We start from the raw sequence: 14002 nt of genomic DNA, 5'->3' as shown, positions 1-14002 counted from the left end.
AAATCGAATTGGAAGGCTGTTCCTACAATTATTGCATGTAGGTCTATGATCTTCATTTGGCACTTGAGGTATGTGAATTTCAATTTATTCACGGAGCGTCGGGGCGAAGTCCGTGATCGGCAGCCCTTACGCTCGGGCTGTTCTGCCACAAGAACTTACGCTCGAGCCGCCGCATAATTGATGCACCTGTACTGACGTCATCACGTTGCGATACGCGGCACCATCTTGGATTGGGCCCTTGTGTGCACGCAACACAAATGACAATGCGTAATTAACTGTGCATTTTTGGTGTTAAGCGCTTGTTGCAACTTTCATTTCAACGACGACACGCATGTCACTTCCAATTTATATTCAGCTGTTTCACGCATTACTGCACGTGACTTAAATGACAATGCGTTATTAATTAACTGTGCATTTTTGGTGTTTAAGGGTATTGTCACTTTCATTTCACGACGACACGCACGTCATTTGCAAATTTCATTCAGCTGTTTCACGCATTGCTGCCTGATTACAAAGTGTGTTGCCATTTCAATTTTACGATGACACGCACGTCATTTCTATTGTTTTAACAGCTGTTGCTTACTTTATTTTAGTTACTGAAGCAACATTGATACACTTCGTACACCAGCGGGCTAAAGCAATATTTCAGTGACGTGCAAACTTTTGCTCATTTTCAATACAGCTACAGCGTTACCAGTCAACAATTTATTTTAATTTTACAATTTGCTATGGCTACAAATATTAATCAAATTACACAACCTCCTCCTTTCTTAAGCAAACCAGGCAGCCCACCTATTATCTGGACTGAGGGGTTCAGACTTTTTGAAAATCATTTAGCTATAGATGCAGTGGACTATTCAGCTGCTCGTAAGTTTGCTTTTGTTATTTGGTTGTTTGGGTCAAGCTGCCCAAAGAATTTTCAACAGTGTAGTTCCAATTCCACCTCCAGCTTCTCATTCTGGCGACAGTCATTGGAATGTGTACCTGGAAGCTGTAGCACGCCTTAAGAAACAGTTTTTCTGACGAGCCAAATATCATGTTAGAACGTCACAAATTCTGCAAAAGGAAACAAAAAGAAGATGAGAAAGTGGAAGAATATATTTCAGCCCTCAGAGTATTGGCGACTACATGCGAATTTGGCCCATTAACAGATAATTATATCAGAGATCAGTTCGTATTTAACTGCACATCTAGAAAGATCAAAGAGAGAATTGTGAGCTGCAAAAACCCACCTTTATCTGAGGTGATAGATTTAGCCTTGAGTATTGAACGCTCTACAATTTCCAGTAAGGCTATGCAAGAGGACAAAAAACCCGGAGTTAATTCTGTTTCATCTGACTGCGATCATGAGAACTCATTATCATCTGTAAATGTTAAGGGTAAACCTTCTAAATTCCCTCAAAAGAGACAACCTCTTTTCTGTTACAGGTGTGGTAAGAAGAACCATATTGGAATTTATCCTGGTTGCCCTGTGATTAACATGTGTTGTGTTATATGTAATAAAAAAAATAGGCCATTTTCAGGGGGTGTCCAGGAATCCTAGGAAACCAGTCAATGTTCGCTACATTGATACTGAGGTAGATTCATGTACCCATTCTCTTAATAATGTCATTGTGACTTTGGACTGTGAAGGAGATGCTATCTCTATAAAAGGTCCTTTGTGCCAAGCATCAATTGATAACATCACTCTACAGGTCATGGCAGACTCTGGTTCACCGATTATCATCCTACGAGCTACTAAATTCTACGACCTTTGGAAGAATAAGCAATTACTTCATTCAGATGTCTACCTAAAAGCCTTCGAGGAGAAGGACATTAACATGATTGGGAATTTTCTAAGAGTAGTACAATGCCTTGTTAGAGAAACTACAACAAAAATGTATGTAGCTGAAAAAGGAAAACAAATTATTAGGTGGAAAGATTTAGCTCACATGGGCCTGTACTTAGTCCCAGGGGATGAAATCCAATCAAAGTGGGAGAGCTACCTGTATGTGATGTTAATTGTTCTGATTCCGGCATGAACATAGAGATGATAGACGAAATAATTTCAGAATTTAAACCTGTATTTAGCAATCAGGTAGGTCGAGTCAAAGGTGAGGAACACCGTATCAGATTGGTTCCTGGTGCACAACCTGTATCACATAAGGTACGTTCAATTCCTATGAGTGTCAGAGAGAAACTCAAGCTCACATAAAAAAATGTAAGTGATCAAGGCATCATCGAAGCCACGGATTATTCTCAGTGGGTGGCACCCATCGTAGTCGCGCGCAAAAAGTCTGGCACGGTCAGACTTTGCTCGGACTTGCGCTCGTTAAATAAGAACATATTAGTGGATTGCCACCCACTGCCCAGGATCCATGAACTATTAGCAAACTTAGGTGGTGCTAAGTGGCTCTCTTTGATCAACCTGAGATCAGTATATCACCAATTGTCACTGTCTAAATAGTCCCAAGATTTGACTGCATTTGTCAATCCTTTCGGAGCGTACAAATTTCTTCGCCTTCCCTTCGGATTAGCATCAGCCGGTAGTGTGTTTCAGAAGTTGATGAACACACTATTTCATGACATCAAGTGTGTCCAAGCATATTTAGATGACATATTAATTCATGCTAAGTCAATTAAGGAACACAACGACATCCTTAAACGTGTTCTAACGATTTTAAAATCTAAAGAAATGACAGTGAGGTCTGATAAATGCAAATTCGCAGTGCAGGAATTATAATCCCTAGGCCATACTGTATCTTGTCAAGGGATTAAACCGAAATTTTCAGTGATTAGAGCTATTGAAGACGCAAAAGCGCCTAAGGTTAAAGACGCTTTACACTCTTTCCTCGGCCTAGCAGAATACTATGCAAGGTTTGTACCATGTTACACACAAGCTGTTGAACCTTTACGAGAATTACTTAGAAAAGTTCAAAGTTTTAAATTGTCTGACAATTTAGAAAACAGCATTTAAGAATGTAAAACAATTAATTGTTTCTGCCCAAGCACTTCATGCTTTTAGAGACGACTGTGTGTCCCTGATAACTGTAGATGCAAGTGTTTTAGTCTTGGTGCAGTACTTAGCCAAAGAGTGGAGGGACGTGAGCACACTGTAGAGTTTGCGTCCAGAGCTCTTAAACATTTTGAACAGCAGTACAGCTCGATTGAGCATGAAGCTTTAGCGTGTGCGGTGGCTGTTCAGAAATTTAAGATGTACATCTGGGGGCGCAAATTTAAGTTAATACCAGACCATGAACCTTTGGTGTACATTTTTAACAAAGTCAACACTTACACTATGTCTGCCAGACTAATGAGACTTGTATCAAAGCTTCAGGAATATAACTTTGTGGTTAAACACATACAAGGTGGGACATTTTTTCGAACGGAGTGTTTGCCCAGGTTGCGATCATTAGCAAAGCACACATTGGACATCGAGGATCCACTAAGACCATAATGAAAATTAAACTACATTACTGGTGACCTTCTTTGGACTCACAAGTAAAGAGTGTTATCAATAGTCGCCCTCAATGTCTTCTGTCTGATAAGCATTGGTGGACCTTAAAGACGCCTTTGCACCCTACTGAGTTTCCTAAAGCTCCATGGGAAAAACTTGGTTTAGATTTTTCAGGCCCTTATTCAACGCTTGGTCAAGATAAGAAATATGTCATACTGGCAGTCGATTATTTTTCCAAATGGATGTACCACAGTTTTGTCGAGTCCCCTGATACTGAGTCAACCATTTCATTTTTAAACAAAATTTTTTCGTTGGAGGGTGCTCCTAAAATCATGGTGACAGATAATGGCACACATTTTGTTTCAGAAAGGATGTGCCAGTTTCTGAACAAATTGGACCTAAAACATCTTAAAGTAGCTTCATATTCTCCCACATCTAACGGATTAGTTGAGAGGGGTAACAAAGTAGTGAAAGAAGGTATTCAGACTGCGTTAGCTTCAGGTTTGGATGTAGGCAAATTTATTGTCCAAAAGATATGGAGTTATAACACATCCCCTCACTGTATGACTGGAATACCCCATTTTACATTGTTTAGAGGTAGAGAGGCTCATACCATTTTGTTTCCATCTTGGTTAAAGGACATGTCTGCTGGGTCATTGGTTACTTTTGAGAATATTTGTCATAGAGTTCACAGCAAGCAGTTACATATGAAAGAGAATTTTGACAAGAAATGTCGTTCGGATATTGAGGATGTTTTAGTTGGTGACTGGGTTCTAATTAAGAAACCTGCCAAAGTTAGAAAGGGGGAGTCAAAGTTTTTGGCGCCCAAACAGGTATTCAAGGTCAGTAAGGGATCTGCTTTTGTCAGAAGAAAAGGATGGTGGAACAAGAGACAACTTGTTAAAGTTTCTCCTGAACAAGCCAGAATATTGCAAGGGAGACAGAGAAATTTTGAGGATGAACTGGGTTGGGGGCACTGGTTAGTCTCTGGGGGATCGACTAGTTCTTGTGATCAAGTTTCTTCACCTCAAGTTGCAAGTACTAGTCAGGTTGATGTTAACATTTCCGCCTAGCCTGTCAACAGTAAGGGAAGCATTAGTTTCTCCAGGGGTCGCACTGAAATGTTCCAAAAAGGTTTGAGGATTTTATTAGGTATTGATTCTGTTCATAATAACTTCCTTGTTACTTTGTAAATTGCCTATTTTGTTTTCTTTTGAGGGGGAAGGTGATGTAATAGTTATAATACTGTTGTTGATGATGTTGATATACATTGCGCGCTGATGGCGTCTTCCACACGGTCAGCGCACGATACTTGTTTTATGATGATAGCTTCATTGTGTTCTTTTAAATGTGGTTCTGGACTCTCACATGGAGCATCTGTCGGTGTAGGGTTCAGGTAGCATCTGTGAGTTGCTATCTGGACGGCTGGCAGAGAGGATGCTCCATGTGTCGGGTGGAAGAATACTGAAATAAACTCTTGAAACAGAGAAGACGACTACTGCCACTTATTTCACAGGGCAGCCAGAAAATGAAAAAGCTCAGTATCAACTACCAAAGAAATCATCTAAGGCCAGAGTTTGCTCTAGTAACATGGTCAAAAGCAGAAAAGAGATCCTTAAACTCCATATGGATACTCCTGTGCCTTGCCACAGCAAATCTATTGATAGTTACATAAACATTCAGAGCCTGATCAATAGTGCTTTTCCCCTGTTTAAAACCATATTGAATGTGAGATAGAACCCCATTCTGCTCCATCCATGCCTGAAGCCAAGCTAAGATGACCTTCCCAACAATCTCGACTGTTGAATCCAATAATGATATTGTCCTAACACATTTTGGGTCTCTCTTGTCTCTTTTTTTAAATATGCGAAGAATCTCAGAGCACGTCCATGAAGGGGGATCCCAGATTTAACTGGAGCATTCAGTAAACAAGTAAACATTGAGGTAAAATAAGTCAACTGGAATCCCATCAGGGTCATGGGCCTTATTGCTACAAATACAACCAATGGCATCCTTGACCTTCTCTAGTTCAAACCATAAGTTAGAATAACCTGAGACAAAACAGGTATCCGGGTCAAATAAAATCAAAAATAGCAGAGGAATCATCACTAGAAAAAAGGGGGCGATTGCCAGTTTCCCAAAACATGGCACTGCAATTCAAATGGCAGGCTTATACCAGATAATCTCAGGTTTCCTGGTGCAACGTTTCCTTCCTATATGTAATGGCTGCTTTATAAATCCATCTGCATTCTGTCACTCTAGCTGCCACTCTAGGATCAGAATGAAGGGTCCAAACCAAATTACAATGAGCTGTCAAATAGCCCCGATCAAACCAACCGGGGGAGGCCTGCCTGACATTATCCCCTGACGAGTATGCATAGTGCTTACTCTGGAACAAATATTAGAAAAAAACGCAAACTGGCGTTCCACTTTTAGGTCTGCAAATAGACATGTCTCAAAGTCCTCCTAGCCATTCATACCCAGCTCTGGGCAGAGCCTCTTCCAGCTAATCCTTCTGCCCTGAGCTACTGGCATGGCATCACTGCCCTTCAAAAGTGAGCAGCGAGCAGGGGTCTCTGCAATGGCCCAATGTATAGAGACAACAATTGGATTAAGAATATGATCACTCCAGGATTGTCTAGGAAGAACGTAGTTAGATACCAAAGGACATAGTGAGGCCGAGAACAGAACATAATACATTTTAGCGTCTTCTCCCCTTCCAATATATGATGGTGCAAAAGAATGATAAAGGTCTCCTCCAAGATTACTCCTGCCCAATGATAAATGAAAGTCAGACATGACATCATTGACCAGATCTCCCTGTGGCTTATGTTCTAAGTGCAATAAGTGATCCTCCCCTTCATTTGTCTATCCCGCCCACTGTTTTTAGTACACAGGTGCAAGTTAAAATCACCTCCAATGAACACCAGGAGGAGCAGATTGGACTCTGCTCTCAATTGATCCAAACAAGCCCATAGGTACACTAACTGTGCCGATATCTGTGTTGTTATCCAAATTCAGCAGAAGAACGCTACAACAATTAGAAAACAAATGTTTTACATCCAACAGGTAAGGAGAACTTATATCATTGGAAGTAGCAGTACATCCTAGGATACTAGTGTGGCACGCAGATCCCTACTTTGCCCTTCCAGACAAAGACGGAATAGCTACTGATAAGAAACATACAAAGCCCTCGATCAGAAGCACATTATAAAGGTCCCAGGTTTCCTAACAACACAGGATGCTGAAATTCTTTACAAATTGTATCCACATTGGCTCATTCAATCTTACCCTTCACCCTATTCATTTTCCAGAATCAGCTTAACACCTCCACCTTTACAAACTAAACCTGCTATGGGGGCCCTATCCTTATTTTGTGTGATCTGTAAGCTGAAACCAAAAAGGGGCACCAGGCATGAATGCACTCCTTCAAGGGAGCTTAGGGCTGAGCACCTACTTGCAGTCAATACTGCAAACATAACCATGGTAGATTCTACAAAGGCCTGCTAATCTGGTAAATTAAGGGTGACTTACCCTATTGGAGGGGGATAAAGAAGGTGATGGAATGGACAGAAATGTTATAACCCACTGTAGGGGACTGCAGCAATCTATACATCAAATAATCAACCAACTCTATGCCATCAAAGTTAACCACCCCACAGTCCCCAGCAACCTTGTTCTCACAAGGGCCTACCCAGCCCACCTTCCTAGCCATCAACATATGCCTGAATGATAGGGTGACATGGAGATTGTGTACTCTCTACCAATTGACCGTACCGTATTAATAAGTTGCCCAGTGGTTATCATGCACCCCACAGCCAAAGGAGGGACCATAGTCAGAAATATCGCAAAAGGAGAGGCGCCCGGAGGAAGACAACATCACAAGGAGTAGAGCCTAGACTCTGCTGCAAGGTTAAGTGAGGCCTGTTAAATTCAATCAAAGTCACTCCCTAGCACTCTTGTCCTTGAGGGGCAACACAGAGGGACTAGGCAAGGCCTGTTCCACCTGAGACATGGTATTTGATGGTCCTGCTAAATTTTAACTGTTAATTGGTTCCCTGCTAAGCTCCACATATGATGAACAAGGGGAGGCTACCTATTTCCCTGTCCATTAATAACAAACAACCGGGTCACCCAAATGAGAGGGGCTCAAGGAAAGCTCCACATCCACAGGAGGGCAAGCAGGAGGACGCATAGAAGTCTGCTTATGCCTATCAGGGAGAGCTTGCTCTATGACAGAAAGCTTCAGGATAACATTATCAAACATTGATTTGACATGACCATCCATTTTGTCTGAGACAAAAGAGAGGTCCATATGTGTCATATTATCAGGTCAAGGCTTGATCAAAACCCTCCATATTTGTACCCACATAACCGAACTCATGGGCCCGAACTGCAAGTCCAATAAAAACCCAGGGCTAAAGCTCCTCTGCCAAGTTACAGCAGACAAATGCCCAACAGGATGGCAAAAGCCAAAAGGTCATTCACCCACTAAGCACAGTTTGCGGTAATGAGGCGAAAGAGGGGAGGGCTAGCTAAGCCTCCTCTGGGCAGGTCAGGTGCAGGCAGGCCAGTTTTTGGCCTGGTCCTCATATGGACATGTGCTTGGGAGCACCCAGTGCATGTCTCGCATTGTGGGGGCTTGCAACACCTTAAATGTGTTTCAGGGGTCCAGTAGCCTCCTCCCAGCAGAAGTGTTCACCACAGAGCCTAAGGGAAGCTTAGGAGATGTAGCCATACCCTTGGCCTGGTCCTCATCTGGGCATGTGCCTGGGAGCACCCAGTGCGCGTCTCGCATTCTGGGGGCTTGCAATACCTTAAATGTGTTTCAGGGGTCCAGTAGCCTCCTCCCAGCAGAAGTGTTCACCACAGAAGCCAAGGGAAGCCTAGGAGACGTAGCCATACCCTTGGCCTGGTCCTAATCTGGGTCTGTGCCTGGGAGCACCCAGTGCGCATCTCGCATTGCGAGGGCTTGCAATACCTTAAATGTGTTTCAGGGGTCCAGTAGCCTCCTCCCAGCAGAAGTGTTCACCACAGAGCCCAAGGGAAGCCTAGGAGATGTAGCCATACCCTTAGCCTGGTCCAATTTTCTGTTGTATGATGCGGAGGCTTGCGTCACCTTAAATGCGCCTCAGGGGTCCAGTAGCCACTTCCTGGCAGAAGCGGTCAGCACTGAACCCCAGGGAAGCCTTGGAGATGCAGTTCTGCCCCTGGCCTAGCCCAAATTTCCATTCTTTGTGATTCACATCTGGGCTGGTTCTCCAAGTCCATACTTAATATCCCATGCTAATAATGCAGGTCTAAAAAAAAGGAAGCATTTTCCCTTAACATTGGTTTTTCTATCAGCTGTTATCTGAATCTTGTGGACTTGAGGTTCTTGGCTGTTCTTGAGTTTTACATCTTATGGGTATTTCCGAGCTCGAAGGGTAAAGAGAAAGTTAGGCCTAGGAGACGAGGGAGCAGTTTAATCAGAACTCCTTTTGTCAGATTTTTCCAGTTTTGTTTGGGAATTCCATGGAAGCTAACATTGTCTGCCCAAACTCAGTCTTCCAAGTTGATTACTTTCTGCCTAAGGTACCAGATCTCAGAGTCTTAGTATGTTGAGTGTTCTAGATGGCTTTTGAGTGCCACTATTTATTTAGCCACCCATTCCATCTTATTGTGCAAGGAACCTATGTCAGCCCAGATCGTTTTCATATTGGATTTGAGATCATTCATTTTCACCTTCGTGGTCTCTAATCTGTTCTCCACTGTAGTGATTTCTTTCAAGATCATGTCCATTGGTGTCTCTTGCGACCCCAGGGTAGTTGCCACTTCTTTCCCTCCCATGCACTACCTCCATAAAAAGCAGTTGTCTTAGACCATGTTGAAGGATTAGTAGGATTGTTGAGGGCATCTCAGCATTAAATGGCAGCGAGGTACGCGTATTTCTCTGACACAGATTGCTGAGGCCAGGACAGGGTTGATGCATCTACATGAGAAGGAGATGGTGCTGTTTCATCCTTACTTTGCAGCCAGGAGAGATGAACAGTCAGAATCACAACAGGTGCAAATTGAGATGGCAAGGTTTCTGAGATATGACCCTCGCTCTTTTTTGGAATCCTGTGGTCTTTACTGTGGCATGGGGCTGGAGTGATTTCTTTACTGTCTGAGATGTCATGTGCCTGCATTCTAATGTCACAGTTTGCGGCCATGCAGTCTTCCCTACTGCACGTCTCTAAGGCGTGGCCTGTTGCAGTCTGCTGGGATCACCCCATGTGCTACTTCAGAACTCTGTCCCTAAGGGTGACAGATAGTCAGAAATGTCGCCCAGTACCTGGTAATCTGGTGGTAGTGTCTCCCATATTGGCCTCTAAAAGTGATTGGCCTGGTATGTACACATTATGGGAGCCCCTGTCCATGGTGCTGCTTGGCAGAAAAGGGTAAGAATGATGTCTATGAGATGGATCGTTGATAGCTTGCAAGCAGAGAAGAAGGTGTGATAGAAAAAACGCGTCTTGTCCCTCTCCTCCTCATCATTCAGTCTTCGTGATCCGGCTCACTTCAGCTCATCACCGCAAGTGTTGATCCCTGGTCTGCGGCCTGCATGGCTGCTGCATCCTACAGGGAGATGTGACAGTGTCATCTGTTCCCACGCAGACATTGTCCATCATTTGTGGATTAAAAGAAAGGCACCAGAGCTTCCCCCGGGGATCCATCGCCCATCAGGATTCTTAGTGATCATATTGCTGCCCTTAGTGTCTCCGGGCACCTCAATACCCCACGGGCTACCAGAGTTTCTCAATGTAGATGCCATCTTTGTCACTGTCCTGACTTTGTCCCTCACAGTTGTTTTTCATAAACTAGAAAATGCTGCAGCCACTGACGCCATTTAGGGGTCATCAGGGATCACAGTTGAAGCCCCTTACTACCCCTGACACTGCCCTTGTGACACCTGGCCTCAGAGGTGGCAAAATCAGTGCCAAGAACATTATCGGAGTCAGGCTCTAATCTCATGTTCTGCTCATTTTTATTACATTGGTAGTGAATAAAAGTTTATTATTCACTATTAGTGTAATAAAAAGTGGAGCTGCATGATCTAGACCTTCACGGACATCTTAGATGAGAAATAAAAATGGTTTTAATGTATGTTGTGTGCATGCATGCAGGTGAGAGTGCTTTTGGGTGAGAGAACATGTATATGTGTGAGCATGTATGTTTGTATATGGGATTGTGGATGTCTGATTCAAAATGAATGAGCAAGTATAAGTAAGTCAGAGTAAGAGGGAGTGAGAGAGTGCAAATTGGTGATTCAGAGTGAGAGTGAGTGCATGAGAGTAGATCAAAATGAATGAGGGCAAGTCAGTACTAATGACAGAATGACTGTGAATAAGTGAATGCAAGTGAGCATGTGTTGTTATGCTCGCAGATCCGCTGTTGGATCTGGCATGCTCTTTGGCTTATAGAAGCACCCTTGATAAAATGTGGCACTGGAATAATGGAGGCAATATTTGCATATGGGATACCCCCGGAAAAATGCTACTGCTGGTTCTCTGTAGGTAGAGATTGGCATGGAGCACAATGAAAAAATGCCAGCCTCCTGGAAGAATTATTGGCATAGTTGGCATCTGTGTCAAATATTTTTGGTAATGGCACATTGGAGGACATTTTTAGCATATGGAAAGACAATTGTGACAATGTCATGGGGCCATCCATGACAAAATGTGGTCCTTGACATATTAGACACAACCTTTGACAAAAAGGACCTCCATAGTGTAGTGCAAGAGAAGAAATATTAGGAAAATTCTAGCACTGACATATAGTATGTAATGGTTGGGGCAATAAGGATCACCATGGCAAAATTCTGGTCCTAAAAATGGAGGTAATTTTTGACATAAGGGCGCACCCATACGACATTTTAAAAACATCATTAGGAGAACTCATTGGGACTTTCAGATTTCAGTAGCTTGGCACACCTTGACAGGACTTGAATTTTTAGTGAGTGGTTTTTAGAGCCTATGGCTTTTTAGCAAATGTATGTGAAAATTGTGCATTAAAATGCACTAGTAAAGCCAATTGTTTTTCAAAATGTACTCAGGGAAGAGAAACCCCCACCCTTTGTTCTCCCATAGAAGAATATATAATAATAATTATGCAAATATGTAACTTTAGCAATGTTACTCATTGTGATGTCATCAGGTTTAAAGTTATGTGGCGTCACTTCTTGGGATGATGCAGAGTCATGTGGTATCAATAAGGTGAAAGGGAAAGTGATGTCATTTTCACTACCCAGGCATTTTGGTGAAGCGACGTCCATGGCTGCCAATTTCATCACAAGACCGGAGGCTACCATTATGCATAACATCTTTTATTAGCACTCCTGCAGCACCTTTAAAGACTTCACAATACACCAAAACACTAGAACTAGAACACACAAGTCCATAAATAATCCTTCCACCAAACATTCTTCCTCTTTTAATTGCTGCACCTGATCAGATAAGTCATACCTTTTTTATTATATGTGAGAGTGTTTTAAAGTTAATTGGTATAGTTTGTTTTGTGGAGCTAGCTTCTAATGTCTGGAAGCATGCTCAAGTTTGTGGGTTTTTTATGTGAAGATGTGAGAAGAAAGATTTATTTAAAAAAAAGAACGAGAAATATATGGATTTATAGTTTAGTTAAAGGGATTGTTATTCGGTGGATCGAAAACAAGAAGGGAGATTTTCATTTTTATTTTTTAAAAACCTTACTGTAAAGGAAAGAATGTGCCAGAAAAAGAATGTTTTTTAAATGATGCCATAGCGTATTTTATCGGCTGAGATGCGCAAGCTATGCCAATTTATGTCAGTTCATGGTGATCAAGAGCATGCCATGTTTCTGTCTCGCTTGTGCGTGAAGTAGAAGAGAGAAGTCTCTTCACATGGCAAGATTGTCTTCAACCGTGCAGTGGTTCAGAGTGCACGCGCAAGGCACTGTATTACGTTCTCAGTCTCGCGAGATTTAGGCGGCCATGTTGGCCATATTGGTTTGGGCAAAAGAACATAGGAATGAAAGGGACATACTCTAGCGCTAGAGACGGCTAAACAAACCTCTCTAGGTGAGTACCATTAAAGTGAATCACTCAACGTTTGGCATGAGATGAGGCATATGTGAGCCAGAAAAGGCAAAGGAGAGTGAAATTATTTAAATTTGGTGAGGAAAGACTTTGGTTTTTATAATAGGAGTTGTTAAAAGTTGTCAGAATATTAGTTTCAGATGAGGAAAGAAGAGTAGTTTTGGTGAGAATATTGAAGAATTATTTTTGTTTTCGACTAAAAATAAGATTTAATATTTTTTAAATAAAATAATATTTGTTTTAAAAGAGATTGAGAGAGATATGAGTTCAGATTAGGAAATTTCAGGTAGTAGGGTGATTGAAGAGTTAGTTAAAAAATTAATTGAGCATGAAATAAAGAAACAAGTAAGAGAGACAATGGAAGATTATATTAAAAATAAGAAGAGGAAAGAAGCTGAGTCAGGTGAGGAATTTTATTCATTGTCAGAAGGAGAAGGAATGGTTACGGATGTAGGAACAAAATGAACAAAGAGAACAAGACATATAGAGGAGGTAGATTTGACACAAAATGTAAAGGTTGGAGATAAAGGAACCTTGAAGAAAGGTCTCCTTGGCGGCACAAAAAAATTAGGTGTGCATAGCAGCACGCAAGGAAAGGATGCCCTTGGTGGCACATAAGGGGGGCCGATTCACAGAACTAACTTAAGACAAAATCCTAAACTTACTACTTTTGGTATTCACAGAAGTTAGGATTTTGTCTTAAGTTTGTCTTAAGACAAACTTAAGACAGACTTAAGACAGTCTTAAGACAGACTTAAGACAAACTTAAGACAAAATCCTAACTTAAGTCTGTCTTCAGTCTGTCTTAAGTCTGTCTTAAGTTTGTCTTAAGTTTGTCTTAAGACTGTCTTAAGTCTGTCTTAAGACTGTCTTAAGTTTGTCTTAAGTCTGTCTTAAGACAAACTTAAGACAAAATCCTAACTTCTTTGAATACCAAAAGTAGTAAGTTTAGGATTTTGTCTTAAGTTAGTTCTGTGAATCGGGCCCGAAAAGAGGAGGATTTTGACACTGAAATCCAAAATTCAATGTCTGAAAAAATATTGCAAATAAGGATGAATATATTTTGGACTTACAGGAGGATGGTGGTTATGAGGAATTTGAGGATATGGAAGTAGATGCAACAACTGAGATACTGTTAATGAAACAAATAAAGATTTATATAATTCAGAAAAAAATTTAAAAAAAAGTTTTAACAAAAAACCCACGTCTACTTTTAAGAGACACATACGCTCCCTCCAGATCCAAACCTGCATGCATTTCTCTGATATCATTGATAAAATGCGCATATAACGCTTCTCTAATAAAATTAGTTTAAGTGCACAAAAGCGAATATTCACACAACCAGGGAACGTTTTCGTTGTTCCGTGATGTATAATATACATCTCCAAGTCATTATGTATTTTTTCGTCCATTCCGGACGTGTTCGCACTACCACATCCGTTACGCATGCGACGTACCACCCCATTGGTTAA

Source organism: Triturus cristatus, chromosome 5_1, assembly GCF_964204655.1.
Source record: "Triturus cristatus chromosome 5_1, aTriCri1.1, whole genome shotgun sequence".
In the NCBI taxonomy this organism is placed as follows: Eukaryota; Metazoa; Chordata; class Amphibia; order Caudata; family Salamandridae; genus Triturus; species Triturus cristatus.
Note: the sequence above shows the minus strand (reverse complement) of the source record.